General features: G+C 44.7%; 1 protein-coding gene across 3 annotated transcripts in view; it reads left to right on the plus strand.

The window, feature by feature from the left end:
* Positions 1–16026, plus strand: part of LOC126998505 (phospholipid scramblase 2-like) — a 34959-nt gene continuing 18933 nt past the window's right edge. The window contains exon 1 of one of the 3 annotated variants that reach the window (XM_050860249.1): positions 1–298. The gene's annotated coding sequence lies outside the window, so the exon portion shown is untranslated. The remainder of the gene's footprint in view (positions 299–16026) is intronic. The other 2 variants (XM_050860248.1, XM_050860250.1) reach the window with 2 other exon arrangements.

A 16026-nucleotide genomic window follows, 5' to 3' on the forward strand; every position in this document is an offset into this window, starting at 1 on the left:
AAAATCTTAAAATTGTCAAGAGTAACTGGTGGATTTTCAATTCCAATCTGGCGACAAATTTTTATAGCTTCACTTATCATTTGGCGGATATTTTAGGCCATCCTAGCGGATTTATAAATTTTGAGTTGGCAACACTGCTCGCTGCCATCACCCACGGCACCCAGTAAGGATCGAGGCGTGAAGGGTTGAGGGCGTCAAGTTCCTCGTGATCTGATATATATATTTTATACATCATAGGGTGTGTACAAGTCTCGACAGTGACACACGGAATACGCAACCACACCTCGAAGTCAGACAGGTAAAGGTGTTTGTGTACCTGTTGTGTGTGTGTGTCCGAGTTAGCCATACGCTGCGGGCGGGGGTGAAGTGGGTTTGTTTACTAGCCCACCACTAACCTACTTCACCCCCGCCCGCAGCGTATGGCTAACTCGGATGATGAATGAAGGTCTGTGGCTTTTCCCCTAATTAAATGTGGCCTTGTCTAGTGTAAATTGACGACCAGATCACCTGCTGTAGCTAGCAAATCATATAAGGTAATGTGACATGCATAAGCGATCCTACACGTCGTTATAACATTCCATAGGGTCAGTATATGATGTCTGATTTCTAGTATTAAATAGTAAAGAGATGCATAGCTTTTTCCAGATTGTGTGGACGACTTTTGATGAAGTAGATAAAAAAATATTATATTACGGATATTTATCACAAGCGGATTTCCGTTCATGTTTACTGCCTGCGTCATCATTTCTCACCTCCCTGTTCCTATTTCTCTTCTCTTTCCCAACCATTGACTCCATTATTTTTAAAGTGTTTCTTACTGCACATTAATTATTTCATTGCCCACTTGCTTCCTTCTCTATATACCTATCTCCCATTATCATCCATCTTCTCTTCGTATTTCCCTTTAATTAATTCACTCTGTACTTCCCTCAATTACTCATGGTCTTTCCTACTTTAGCCTTCTCTCTCTCTCTCTCTCTCTCTCTCTCTCTCTCTCTCTCTCTCTCTCTCTAAGCTGCTATCTCGATCAGTACCCTATTATCAGTGTTATCTTTCTATAACACCCCCATCAGTAGCCTGCCACCTGCAGGCTCGCTTACGCCAAGGGTTGTTATTTGATCTTGTGGATGCTTAATTTATAGCCAGTTTTTTTTTAGTGTTGAGTAATTCTATGTGTAGACAAGAGTGACAAGCTCGTATGTTCCGTATTTCATTACATTTTATTATATATATGTAGTTATGTAGATATGCGTATGGTTTGGAAGTATATTCGATTTATTAGTTCGATATTCTACAGAGATTTGTTACATCTTTATCATAGTTTACATTGTCTCTTGTGCCATGAAAAGGGGTAATAAATGAATAACATGAGTACTATATAGAGTATGTGGCAACCGTTGGCCACTTTTTTTCCTTTATACAGTAGTTTCGTTTTCACCATGGATGCCTATACCCCGTCAGCATGGGTCATATTTATTTACTCTCAATAAACTCAAAGAAATGGCTACACAAAACAAGTTCTAATACTTAAATAGATCTCTCGTTTTTGTTTCTATACTCTTACATTAATTATTTGTGTCCCCCTATTGTTTCATTCTTCCTCTAGTTCTTTCCTACTTTTAATACATCACTTCATCAAAGCAGATATAGCACTAGAAGCTTCAACAAAAGAAAGGTCGACACTACGTACATACGTCACCTAATAATTCATCGTTTATTGTATCAGGAACTTTTCTAAGGAGGGCGTCAGTTGCGTGTCTTATCAGCTGGAGCTTGTTGTTGTTGTTGTTGATTTGTCCTCCCAGGGGAGGGCACGGGCCGGCGGGCCCGTCAGAGGATGTCTTCAGTTTTCAGCTTATCGAGGAGGTGGGAATTTTGCCACCACCTCTGCCAGGGTGGAGTCTTGGGTGAGGCTCACTCGCTCTGCTGCTGTCTGGGGAGCCGTGTCGTCGTCAGGGTGGAGCTGTGGGCCGGGCTACTTTTTTTGTTGAGAGAGAGAGAGAGAGAGGGAGAGGGGGGTGGGGGGGGTGAGTTGAGTGGTGAGTCATATCACGTGGTGTGTCTTCCATGTGTGTGTGTGTTGTTTCCTCTCATGAACGTAGTCTACTATACATTTCAGCGGCGGACAAACGCTGTTTTTCGCAAATATCTCCTAAACGAATCATTGGATCAGTATGATATTTCAACACACTGCCTTTAACACCCGGACCTAATTTATGGCTAATATACCATGTTGCAATATGTGTTATGTTAGGAGCTTACTGAGTGATATTAAGCCTAATCCAGTCATCATATCTAAGGTGTTAAACAGAATCGGACGAGTGTGGGGTACTCCTCTAGCCCCTCCACCAACGCCCCGAACAACCCAAAGACCACTCCTTCCCTACTCCAATATCGCAGTATCCCCCTCCTGGTTGCCCTCTTCACCCCCCTACTCACACCATCCCCCTTCCCCAGCCCGAGGCTATGACTTAAGCAGAGACAGGGCAAAATATAAATATGAAAGAGACAAGTCAACAAAATAACATTATATTAGCTGGACCAAGTTGACATTTTATGATGAATATGTACTACACAGTATGTAATAACAGTAATAACTTTTCCTAGAAGGTCCAGACCACAGGTAATGCCAGTACATCGTGTTTACTTGGGTGACCATAAGGACTGCAAACATGGACCTTCTACATACTATATGTATGTAAACATGCTGTTGTACAGTAATTATCAACGTGAAATACGTCTTGCCTCCATGGAACTGTACCATGCTCTTAGTTAATAATCATACTATCTATAGCATATACACGTACATAACATTCTAATATATAATACAGTGATGGGAGAAATAGGGAGGGACACAAGAGTGATGAGGGAGGCGAGAAGTTAGGGGGAGAAGAGGAGGGATAACGAGAGCGAGAAGGGGGAGTAGTTGTGGCTAGGAATAGTTTGGGAGGGTGCTGGGGGGGGGGGGGCACACTTTCCTTCGAATGCGTCAACATGACTCGTCGGGTTTGTGTTATTTTTCACAAGTAAACTCGTCACATAAGACATATAGTAATGTGGTAGGTTAGCCATAAATTAGGTCCGGGTATTATAGGTAGTAGTGTGCTGAAATATCATACTGATCCAAAGATTCGTTTAGGAGATATTTGCGAAAAACAGCGTTTGTCTGCCGCTGAAATGTATAGTAGTTGATTCTTTAGCAGTGATAGGATGCGGTAGTTTTAGTGGCCAGAAATTAGCCTTCTATCCGTTATGTTTACTCTTGAAGCAGGAAGGGCATAGATGAAGCGGAGAGAGAGAGAGAGAGAGAGAGAGAGAGAGAGAGAGAGAGAGAGAGAGAGAATTACATAGAAAATCAGACCACACAGACCCCATGGTCCAGACTTGGTGGTCTGTCCTTAAACCTAAGTGATTTTACATTAATCAGAAGGCTCCAAAACGTTGCATTTCTACTCTAGTTGATATTAAGTTGAAGGAAGTGACGGTCGAGCTTATTTTTGAAGGAGTCAATCGTGTTACACTGGACCACTGATGGTGGAAACTTATTCCATTCTCGCACTACAACGTTGGTGAAGAAAAATTTGGTGCAGTCTGAATTTACTTGTCTACATCTGAGTTTTACGCCATTGTTCCTCGTGCGCAAAGTGTCATCGATCATAAACAATGTTGATCTGTCTACATTCGTGAAACCATTAAGTATTTTAAAACATTCGATCAGTTTTCCTCGGAGGCGACGTTTCTCAAGAGAGAACATGTTAAGGGTAGAAAGCCTTTCTTCGTAGGATTTGTTGCGCAAGGAAGGGATCATTTTCGTTGCCCGACGCTGAACACCTTCTAATTTAGCAATATCCTTTGCATGGTGGGGAGACCAAAACTGTACCGCATATTCTAAGTGGGGTCTGACTAAACTATTGTAGAGCGGGAGTATTACATCTTTATTCTTGAATAAAAAGTTTCTTTTAATGAAGCCCAACATTCTGTTCCCTTTATTTGCTGCATCGATGCATTGCTGTGAGAATTTGAGGTTTGACGCGATTTTGACCCCCAAGTCCTTGACGCATTGAACGCTTTTGAGTTTAACGCCGCGCATTTCGTAATCGAACTTCTTATTCATCGTTCCAACTTGAAGGACCTGGCACTTGTCTACGTTAAAGTGAGAGAGAGAGAGAATTAAGGCAACCATAAAACAACCAAAAAGCGAGAAACTTCAATTCAGGAAGTGACAAAGTATCTGATATCATTCACGGCTTACTTTTAAGTATTTAACCCGGTAACAGCGACGGGCCAAATTTGTGCCATGATTTAACATCCAAAAAATAGATGATACATAAACTGATCACAAATGCGTTGATATACATTATGAAATGGTTTGTGTGAGTGATGATTTTTTCTCATTTTTCTCGCTTAGAGGGACCATTAAGAAATATGATCCCCGCTGCTACATGGTTAAGAGATTAGAGTGGGGTTGCTAGGGATTAAGATACGTGTACTAATCGAGGAACTTTCATATAATCTGAAAGTTGGTATGAAAAAAAGATGAATATGAAGAACACAAAAGTAATGTTTGATAATTAATCAACTGACTGGACATCAAAATGAATAATGGTCGGAAACGAAACACTTGAGGGGATGAAGGCATGCATTCGAAAGTCAATAACATATAAAAAAAAAGTTTAAACCCAGCCCACGAAAAGTAAAGAAATGAAATGGGAATGGGTTCGATGCGCCATAATTGACACCCTACCACTATATCTGAAGAGAAAGGTGAGCAATAAGTGCGTCCATCCATTACTATAATCTTTCATTCCGTCTGTCCACCAACAAAGCGGAAATTTTGATGGATGTGGCTCCTGCGCATTTCTAGTTCGTGTATGCGTGAAAATCAACGTGTGATAGACATTCAAGCTTATTTTTCAGTAATATATTTCAATGTTTATGTTTACTAAAAAACAACTCGGTCGTTTCCATCGTTAATCTAACATACAAGCACACGAAAAGACAAGCTTGTATCAAATACCATTGTCACGTCATACTCGAACGATCTATGTTTTTTTCATATTCATTGACTGATAGCTCATTTCAGGTATATTAAAAGACATCTGGCTCTGCAAGTGCTAATAAAGGGTATTTTAATGATTTACTGCATGTAAATAATGATTAATAATCGAAATACCATGAAACGGTAAAAAAATAAGTGTTGAATGCAATGTTAGTCAATTTCGAATATTAGGCTACCCATGTTCTTCTTCTTTGGGTTTATTTACATGCGCCTTATGTATATAGACACTTGCAGTGCCAGATATCACTTTATGTACCTAAATGAAATAAAATATGGGTATCTGAAAGGCTATGAATCGTTCGAGTATGATTAGACTATATATATATATATATATATATATATATATATATATATATATATATATATATATATATATATATATATATATATATATATATATATATATAATATATTCTTTTAGGGTAAGTAAGAAGGGGCCTAAGATGGCAATACCAAGTGGGAGCTGCTGCAGGGTAAGGCAAGTGCTAGGTCTAAATGTGTACTATGCAAACAGTAGAAGTATTAGGAATAAGATAGATTTATTGAGGGGAAAGGCGTGCGTAGAGAAATTTGATATGATAGCGATCACAGAGTCATGGATAAACACTGCAGACAGACACTTTCTCCCAGAATTAGAGATTGAAGGGTATAAGTTATTCTACCAAGATCGAATAGGTAGGAAGAGGGGTGGGGTCGCACTCTTCGTCAGGGACAATCTTAAGTGTGTCATTAACAACTCAATCAAGGATAATAGCAATACAGAATTCCTCTGGGTAGAAACAATAGGTAGTTTTACCGCCAGTACAGACAGGACGGTAAGAAGGGCAATAAGAGACCCCTGGTGATGATGCGAGTCTATATTTTCTCGATCAAACCTGTCGAGCAAAGTTGAACACATCAGAATACGTATCTTTCCGTTTCCGTTATTCTTGATCATATATGGGCATGCAATTACTGGACTAAGGTGTATACATTATGGATCTGGCATGGAGAGAACACACTGTCGTCCTACTTACACGTTCAGGGTCTGTTTGAAGCTTCTCGTCACTTTACGTTACTGTAGGGAGGGCGGAGATACCATCACACACGTCCAGCCAGGACACCGTTCCTTAACTATCTGCCCCTCGACTATCCTCCCTGTAGCGCCTCCGCTGTAGGTCATGTAGATCATGACCCCAACCATACCAGGGCACTTCTTGTGGCGTTCCTTGTCCTATCGGGAGGCCCTGCTGACTGGTCATAACACTTCGGAGAGATTTATTACCCGTGTGAGTCGCCTCCCTTACTCCTTCTCCCTTTTCTCTATCTTCCATTTCCTTCCTTTCTTTCTTAACCTTCACTTACGTATGGGCTTCGCTAGCGGGCAGTAAAACTCCCCCCTTTGGGCGGGCACGCACGCCCAACCAAACCAAATCAGAAACCAGCAAAGACAAAAAGGCGCGCCAGTAAAGGGCAGTAACAGGACAGTGTGCTCGCACCATGGGCCGGAACAGAAAACCTAGAAACTACGAACAAAACACAAGCGGGAAGACACCAAGAGAACTAGTTCCTATCCAGACCTTCTAGGAAACAGAGTTTAGTTACTGGCCTCACTAGCACATTCCGTGCTGTTCTTACTTTAACCTGCCGAACAATGCCGTCAGTCCCAGGCTTCACGTGCACTATTCTGCCCAGTTTCCACTGATTTCGAGGGACCCCTTCACTGGCCACAATGACCAGGTCCCCTCTCTTGAAGTTCCTGCGCTCCTTAATAGGACCCGACCTCAGGCGTAGGCGCGGTAAGTATTCCTTTAACCAACGCTTCCAAAACTGATCCGCGAGGTACTGTACATGTTTCCACCTCTTGCGGAACTGCTCTTCGGTCAATGCGCCTCCCAGCGGTGGGCTGCAGTGCGTCCCAGCGCGCAGGATGTGGTTTGGGGTCAGCGCTTCCAGATCACAAGGATCCTCCGATGCTGGTGTGAGGGGGCGGCTGTTGATCACGGCCTCAGCTTCACAGAAGAAGGTATGGAGTCGTTCATCATCTAGGACTTGCGAACCCACGATGGCACGAAGGACCTTACGAACAGTTCTGATTTGCCGCTCCCATATTCCTCCCATATGAGACGCCTGAGGGGGATGGAAGGTCCACTCAATATGCCTCGTAAGGAGTGTGGCGCGCACATGATCATCTTCACTCCAAGTCTGTGCAACGGCTCTAAGTTCCCTTTCAGCGGCGGTCATGTTTGTCCCATTGTCAGATCGAAGACGCGTTGGTACTCCCCGTCGCGCAGAGAACCTGGTCAAGGCGTTAAGGAAAGCATCTGCGTCCATTGACATCAAGACTTCTAAGTGAACTGCCCTTGTTGCCAGACAAGTGAAGATACATCCCCAGCGCTTCAATGGCGCGGCCTCGGCCTTGTTTAACTAAGAACGGTCCAAAACAGTCTACACCCGTGGAGGAGAATGGAGCCGCTCCTGGTGTTACTCGCTCCTCTGGCAAGGGAGCTTGCCTCTGGTGAGGGGTCTTCCAGTTGTTCCGTCGACACACGAAGCAGCGCCGCAATATTGTATCAACCTTTCGTCTGATCTGTGGCACCCAGTAGTTTTGCCGCACTAATGCCACGGTGTGTTCCCGTCCCGAATGGCCAGCCACCGTTTGATGTACCTCTCGTATGATGAGTTCCGTCACTGGATGCTCTCGAGGTAACAGGATGGGATCGTCCTGAGTCTTGAGGTGACCACTGGATAGGCGGCCCCCTACTCTCAGCAGGCCTTCTTTATCAAGCCAGGGTTCTAGAGTGTATATCGTGCTCTTTCGTGTAATGGGCGCACCGTGTTGCAGGGTCTCAAGTTCAGCGGCATAGTGCTCCTGTTGCACCTTCCGAAGGATGGCAGTCTTTGCCTGGCGTAGCTGGGGAACCGTGAGTGGTGACGGTGAAGGTCGATCATCAGGTTTTCTTTGTAACCATTCAATGAACTTCTTAATCCATGCAACGCCCTTTTGCAGGCGATACCAAGAAGAATAGTGTGTCCACAACAATCCCAGATCTTTACCTTCTGTTGGAACGTCCGACCTGTGAGTGCCCGTGGCAGTTGAGCAGCTTATGACTTCCGGGTCAGACACCAGGTCGGCAGGTAACAGAGGCCAGTCAGGCCATTGGCTTTCTTCCAACCACAGAAACGGTGGCCCCGTTAACCATCTGCTCTGTTGAGTCATCTCTGATGCCGACAGACCTCTTGTGGCATCATCAGCCGGGTTCAGCGCCGTCGGCACATGTCGCCATTGACTCGGATCAGATGTATCCCTGATGATTGACACCCTATTGGCCACAAATGTGCGAAAGCGTCTCTCTGTATTTGCTATGTACTGGAGCACTAACATGCTGTCAGTCCAAAAGATCGATTTCTGAACCCGTGTATCAAGCTCCCTTTGTAGGTACTGGTCCATCTTAACGGCCAGAACTGCTGCACACAACTCCAACCTTGGTATGGTTTGTTGCTTCAAAGGGGCTAGCTTAGCCTTGCCACACACAAATGCACAATGGACACCGTTAGAGCCGGCAAATCGCAAATAGGAAACGATTCCATATGCCTTCTGGGACGCGTCACAAAAATGGTGAAGCTGTGCAGGATTTGTGGTTTCCGACATATCTCGCGTGTAGCAGCGAGAAATGCTCAGATGAGCGAGTTCCTTCAGTCCGCTCTTCCATAGGTCCCATTCTCTCCTATTCCCTTCTGTCAGAGGCTCATCCCAATCCTTTTGTCTTCTGCACTCATCTTGGAATATCATCTTTGCTCGAATAGTATAGGGGCTCACAATTCCCAGCGGATCGTAAACCGAGCTGACTACGCTTAGTAACCCACGCTTCGTTGCGAGTTTGCTTCCTGGGTTGGCGCTAATAGCCAGTTGGTCAGCTTGTAGGTCCCATCGAACTCCTAAGGCCCTCTCTGTCGGCAGTGTCTTGTGACTGAAGTCGATCTCCTTCACTTCTGCATGCCTTTCTTGTACTGGTATTGAGGCGAGCACTTCCTTGTCATTGCTCATCCATTTGGTGAGTCTGAATCCTTTCGCTGCGAGCACCACTCGCAGATGCCGTGACAGAGTGGAAGCTTCGTGGGCAGTATTCACAGACAGTAACAGATCATCCACGTAGAAATTCTCCTTTGCATGCTTGTGTACCTCCGGATATTCTCGCTGCTTATCCATCAAGGCTCTTTGCAAGGCGTAAGCTGCGCATGAAGGGCTCCACACGCCACCAAAAGGGTGAACTGTCATCCTGTATACGCATGGCCTCCGAGATAAGTCTCCTTCAGTCCACCAGAGAAACCGCAACGCGTCCCGGTGTTGAGGTGTAACCTTGATCTGGTGGAACATCGCCTCAATATCCGCCATTATTGCCACTTGTCATTTTGGTTTCTCCTGCCGGGTGGCCATCCTGCTGTTGATGCAAAGCCCATGGCCCTCCTTTTCACCGTGGCATCCTTGCTGTCCTCCTCGGCCTTTCGCTTTGCGGTACTTCCCTGGCCACCGCCTTCGGCCTTATTGTCAGCGTTTTGTGTCCCTTTCTTCTCGCCATCTCCCTGTGTCTTGCTGAAAACCTGCTGCAGTTTTCGACTGTATATCATCAATAGGCCACGAAACCACTTGATTCCAGGTCTCGAATCCCTTTTAGTTTTATATTTGAGTAATTGGTCCTCATAACGCTCCCGTAGCTTACCAGTAAGTCGATTCGCCAAGTTCGAAAGGATACCAAAGTTGTCCAGATCAGCCTGCCTGCCAGCCAGTTGCAGGGCAATGAATGTATTCCACAATTTATTGATAAACTGATCGAGTCCCCTTTTATCGGTGTCTTGTATCTGTGGCCCGTGCTGAAGCTCGTGGATGGCTTCATCCATATGATCCTGCGTGCTTCCTAATCTCTCCTGGAGCATTTCCATGGCCTCTTTATAGCCTTCCTCGGGATCTAATTGAGTGTACATGACCAAGGCGTCCTTCATTTCTTCGCCTGTGCATGCCGCTATGAGCATTTCTAACTTCGCTTTTGGACGAACAGGGTGGCCTTCCAAGTAACCAGTGAAACGCCGCATGAATAGGGCGAATTCTTCCCTGGACTCGCCCGAGAACGTGGGCATGGCCGGCTTGGGCCTCTCAATAGTGGCAATGATTCGCTCCATGCCCTTCTCCCACTTATTGGCGAAATCGTCAGCCGACAGTGGTTCCTTGGGCTCTGTAGCTGAAGGGAATCTTTCTTCCGAGTCAGGCTGTTGTTTCCTTACACTCCTTACACTCAGAGTGGGCGAGGCATTCCTGCCAGAGGCCGTCTTGCTTATGATTTGTCCTTGACCTTTATTCCTTTCGAGAGCGTCACTCGTGCTTACTGTTGAACCATCGTCAGAATGCGATGCCTTGACACAAAGCTGTCGCTCCTGGTTCAGCGGCTCCACCGGGCGCTCTTGTGTTATGTCCATGTCTCTCTCCTCGTTGTCCCCTTCTCTCGGAACCTTCTTGTGTCTTCACTTGGAGCATGGCTTGTGCTATTCCCCTTTCGATCTGCTCCGTGAGACGCGCCGCGAGGCGCTCCTCTAGACCACAGATAGCTTCAGAAAGCCTCGAAAATTGAAGTTCCTTCCCTCCAGTCTGGTTGTTCAACTCATCAAAGTCGTCATCGTATTTGTCCAGCTCACTTTCATCATCGCTCTGCACCTGCTCTTGAAGTTGTAGAGCCAAGGCGCCATCACCATTGTTAGTTTCTACCTTCTCTGGCGAGCTCTTCGAGGGTTCTTCTCCGTGTGTCTGCATTGTTTCCTGGGAGTCTTCTTCGGGATTCTCCATTTTCCTTTCCCTTTCTGTGACCTCCCTTTCAGTCCTTTGGTTCTTTCTGTCGTCTCGGGTAAGTCTTCTCCGGGCTCTGTTGCCCTTTCTGTACCCTGTATCAGTTGCCCTTTCTTGCCCTTTCTATACAATATTTTCTGGGCTCTCCGGGCTCGGGAAAGGTCTCTCCGGGCCCTGTTGCCCTTTCTGTACCTTCCCGTTTATCGGTTGCGCTACTATTTTACCTTTCTGGGCCTTCCTGACCCCGGGAAGGCTTCTCCGGGCCCTTTCCCTTTCTGTTCCTTCCCTTGTATCTCTCGCGCAACCCTGCTCCTTTCTCTGGGCTTTCTATCTCAGGGAAGGCTTCTCTGGGCCCCTTTGCCCTTTCCGTTCCTTCCCTTGTATCGTCTGTGCACTCTGTTCAATGTCCAAATTCAACCCAAATTCCCGAACGCCAGCCATAAACCTCTGTTTCATAAAAGGCCTTCACAATTCCTATGGATTTCTCGTCCTATGTGTTATGACCACTTTGGCGGGCGGTCACCTGTATTACCCGTGACTAGCGCTAAAGTCGTCAGTCTGGCACGATTTCCTGCGTGTCAGCTAACCCACCTACAACACAAGCTATGGCAGATTATACACTAGGCGCTCTCACGTGCACCGCTGGTATAGTTTCACAGTTTCACAGTTCAAAGTCCTCACTCTGATAAGTTTCTCTGACCAGCACTACAGTCTGCAGCATGGCACGACTTCCTGCGTGTCAGCTAACCCCACAACCTCACATACAACACATGCTATAACCGATTATGCACTAAGCACTCTCACGTGCACCGCCGGTATCGTTTCACAGTTTCACAGTGCGCTGAGGTCAGTATGTCGTTGCTAAAAGGCGCCGCCAGGGCAAGCAACGCCTTCCGTGTCACTGTGTTATAACACGGCACAAAAGAACAGTCATACCTTGTGGGAGTAGCTAACTTGGGCCAAACAGCACGTGCCGATCCCGTAGAGTTTCGTCAATGGTCGTGTCGTCCTCGCGGAACGTCGAAGCTGCCTCGCGGCGCGCCGTCCTCGCTCGCTCCAACGTCAAGCCACTCGCAGCCGCTGAGAGCCTCGGCCGCTCGTCCTCGCCTCGACCAGCGCCGTCCCACGTCCACGGCTCCGCCCGCCGTTGGCCTCGTCGTCTCGTCGTATGGCGTGCTGCCCAACGTGTTTGATTTTTACCGCCAGTACAGACAGGACGGTAAGAAGGGCAATAAGAGACCCCTGGTGATGATGCGAGTCTATATTTTCTCGATCAAACCTGTCGAGCAAAGTTGAACACATCAGAATACGTATCTTTCCGTTTCCGTTATTCTTGATCATATATGGGCATGCAATTACTGGACTAAGGTGTATACATTATGGATCTGGCATGGAGAGAACACACTGTCGTCCTACTTACACGTTCAGGGTCTGTTTGAAGCTTCTCGTCACTTTACGTTACTGTAGGGAGGGCGGAGATACCATCACACACGTCCAGCCAGGACACCGTTCCTTAACTATCTGCCCCTCGACTATCCTCCCTGTAGCGCCTCCGCTGTAGGTCATGTAGATCATGACCCCAACCATACCAGGGCACTTCTTGTGGCGTTCCTTGTCCTATCGGGAGGCCCTGCTGACTGGTCATAACACTTCGGAGAGATTTATTACCCGTGTGAGTCGCCTCCCTTACTCCTTCTCCCTTTTCTCTATCTTCCATTTCCTTCCTTTCTTTCTTAACCTTCACTTACGTATGGGCTTCGCTAGCGGGCAGTAAAAGGTAGGAAGGAGAAGCTTGTCATCGGAGTACTGTACAGACCGCCCAACCTTACCAGGGACAGTAGCCAACCCCTTTTACAAGAAATTAGTAGGGCGTCAAGATATATAAATGTGTGTGTAATTGGGGATTTCAATTATAGGAACATAGAGTGGGATACTTTATCCGGAGACCAAGAGGCACAGGATTTGTTAGATGTGATACAGGATAGTTTCCTTAAGCAGTTAATTAGAACACCAACGAGGGAAGAAAATATTTTGGATTTGTTGTTAACTAATAGAGAGGGTATAATAAGCAACATTGAGGTTGAGGATTCATTAGGTAACAGTGATCATAAGGAAATTAGATTTAATATTAAATGGGAGGATAGAGTCAGCAGTAACAACACATTAATACCTGACTTCAGGAAGGCAGACTACGAGGGGTTAAGAAAACAGCTGCAGAGGCTTAGGGGAGTGAGATCAGAAGTAGGTCAGGACCCAGAGCAGGGAGGGGCGTTAATCTCTGGTGAGGTCACTAGTCAGGTCAGTAGCTTGGAGGGTGAGTACAATAGTCTGGTCAGGGAAATTAAACTAGGACAGAAACAGTTTATACCTCACAGGAAAGCCAGGTCAACAGGTAATTACCCGCGATTGATGACAGACAGGCTAAAAACTGTAATAGGAAGGAAAAAGAGGACTATATGTTAGAATTAAAAGGGGAGAAACTCACCTAAGGGATAGTTGCAACGATTTAGCTAGAGCAGTAAAGAAGAACACACGTATGGCAAAACGTAATTATGAGATTAGAATTGCCAGGGAAGCAAAGACCAATCCAAAGGGCTTCTTTCAGCTTTATAAGACCAAGGTTAGGGATAAGATAGGGCCGCTTAAATCAGGAGAATCACTGATTGATAGTGATGAGGAAATGAGCGAGGCGTTAAATAGATATTTCTTAACTGTATTTACCAAAGAAAGATTAGATGATATACCTCAGGGAGAACAGATCTACAGGGGAGAAGAGGTAGAAGAATTAACCGACATCAACATAAGTAGGGAGCTCGTGATTAGACAGATAGATAGACTTAAAGTCACTAAGGCGCCAGGGCCAGATGAACTTTTCCCAAGGGTAATAAAGGAATGTGAAACTGAAATAGGTGGGCAGTTAACAGAAGTATTTAGGTAGTCACTAAACACAGGGGTGGTGCCTGTTTCATGGAGGCAGGCACACGTTATTCCAATATTTAAGAAGGGAGACAAATCTTCTATGGAGAACTATGGGTCGATTAGTTTGACGTCAGTTATAGGTAAAATGATTGAGTCAATAATAGCTGATAGTATTAGGGACCATATTGACAGACATAATTTAATTCACGACTCACAGCATGGGTTTATTAAAGGAAAGTCGTGCCTCACTGATCTTTTATCCTTTTACAATAAAGTATACGAGGCAGCTGACAATGATTAGAGCTATGATGTGGTTTATCTTGATTTTAGTAAGGCCTTCAATAAGATATCTCACCAGAGACTTAAATAAAGTCGGGGCTCATGGGATAAGAGGGAAGGTATTTGATTGGATTAAGGCGTGGATTAGCGACAGGAAACAGAGGGTTACCATTAACGGTAAAAAATCCGAATGGGGTAATGTTACCAGCGGAGTTCCCCAAGGTTCAGTTTTAGGCCTGCTTTTATTCATTATCTACATCAATGACATAGACAATGGGATAACTAGTGACATAGGTAAATTTGCAGATGACACCAAAATAGGACGCACTATTAGGACAGGGGAGGATGCTAGAGCACTGCAGGAGGATCTCAACAAACTGTCAGCTTGGTCAGAGAAATGGGAGATGAATTTTAACATCATCAAGTGTAGCGTACTTAGTGTAGGAACATGCAACCCATTACACGGGTATAGTTTAGACTCCACAGCGATAGGCAGGTCTGAGTGTGAAAGGGATTTGGGAGTGTTAGTGAACTCTGACCTAAAACTAAGGAAGCAATGTATTAGTGCGAGGAATAGGGCTAACAGGGTATTAGGCTTTATTAACAGGACGCTAACCAACAGGAGTGCAGAGGTCATCCTCAGACTCTATTTAGCGTTAGTTAGGCCACACTTAGATTATGCTGTCCAGTTATGGTGCCCACACTACAGAATGGACATCAACTTGCTAGAATCAGTTCAGAGGAGGATGACCAAGATGATTCAGGGGCTGAGGAACCTGAACCTCCCATATCAAAATAGGCTGAAACGTCTAAACTTACATTCACTAGAAAGAAGAAGAGTGCGGGGAGATCTGATAGAAGTATTCAAATGGGTCAAGGGTTACAACAAAGGCGATATAAGTAAAGTACTGAGAATTAGCTAGCAGGATAGAACTTGCAGTAATGGATTTAAATTAGAAAAGTATAGATTTAGGAGAGATATAGGCAAGCATTGGTTTAGTAATAGGGTGGTGGGGAAATGGAATAGACTCAGCAATCACATAGTTAGTGCAGGGACGATAGCTTGTTTTAAGAGTAGACTGGATAGCTACGTGGAAGAGGGCGACAGGTGGCAGGGAGGTGTGGGTGCAGTAAGGTGGCAGTATATATATATATATATATATATATATATATATATATATATATATATATATATATATATATATATATATATATATATATATATTTATTTATTTATTTATTTATTTATTTATTATTTTTTTTTTCAACAAAGGCAGCTCAAGGGCACCAAAAAAAAAAAATAATAATAACAATAAAAAGCCCGCTAATCGCTGCTCCCATAAAAGAATCAGAAGAGGTGGCCAAAAGCAAGGTCAGATTCGGGAGGAGAGGTGTCCTGATATATATATATATATATATATATATATATATATATATATATAAATAAATATATATATATATATATATATATATATATATATATATATATATTTTTTATACGTCGCTGCCTATAGCGCCGGTAGGCTTTTTCAGTGGGGCCTGATGGCCGGCCCAGCCGTTCTGGCGCAGGCGAGTGTTTATAGTGGCGCCATCTTGCATTGGCTCATGCTGCCCTCCCGGAGCTCATCTTTAATCCTAGAATCTAGAGTCCGGGTTGATAGGTGGTCTTCTGGACAGCATGTGGGTAGTTTTAACCCACTCGGCGGCGGCTGAAAAATCCCAGCTTGGTGGCACCGGGCGGGGATTGAACTCGCGTCCTCCTGAACGCGGTGGTGTTACTCTGTCGATTCAGCCACCGCCTCCCATATATATATATATATATATATATATATATATATATATATATATATATATATATATATATATATATATATATATATATATATATATATATATACTGTTTAATATACAAGCTGTTCATTCTTGTGCATGTATGGTATATTATCGATGCAAA

The sequence above is a fragment of the Eriocheir sinensis genome, chromosome 14 (assembly GCF_024679095.1).
Source record: "Eriocheir sinensis breed Jianghai 21 chromosome 14, ASM2467909v1, whole genome shotgun sequence".
In the NCBI taxonomy this organism is placed as follows: Eukaryota; Metazoa; Arthropoda; class Malacostraca; order Decapoda; family Varunidae; genus Eriocheir; species Eriocheir sinensis.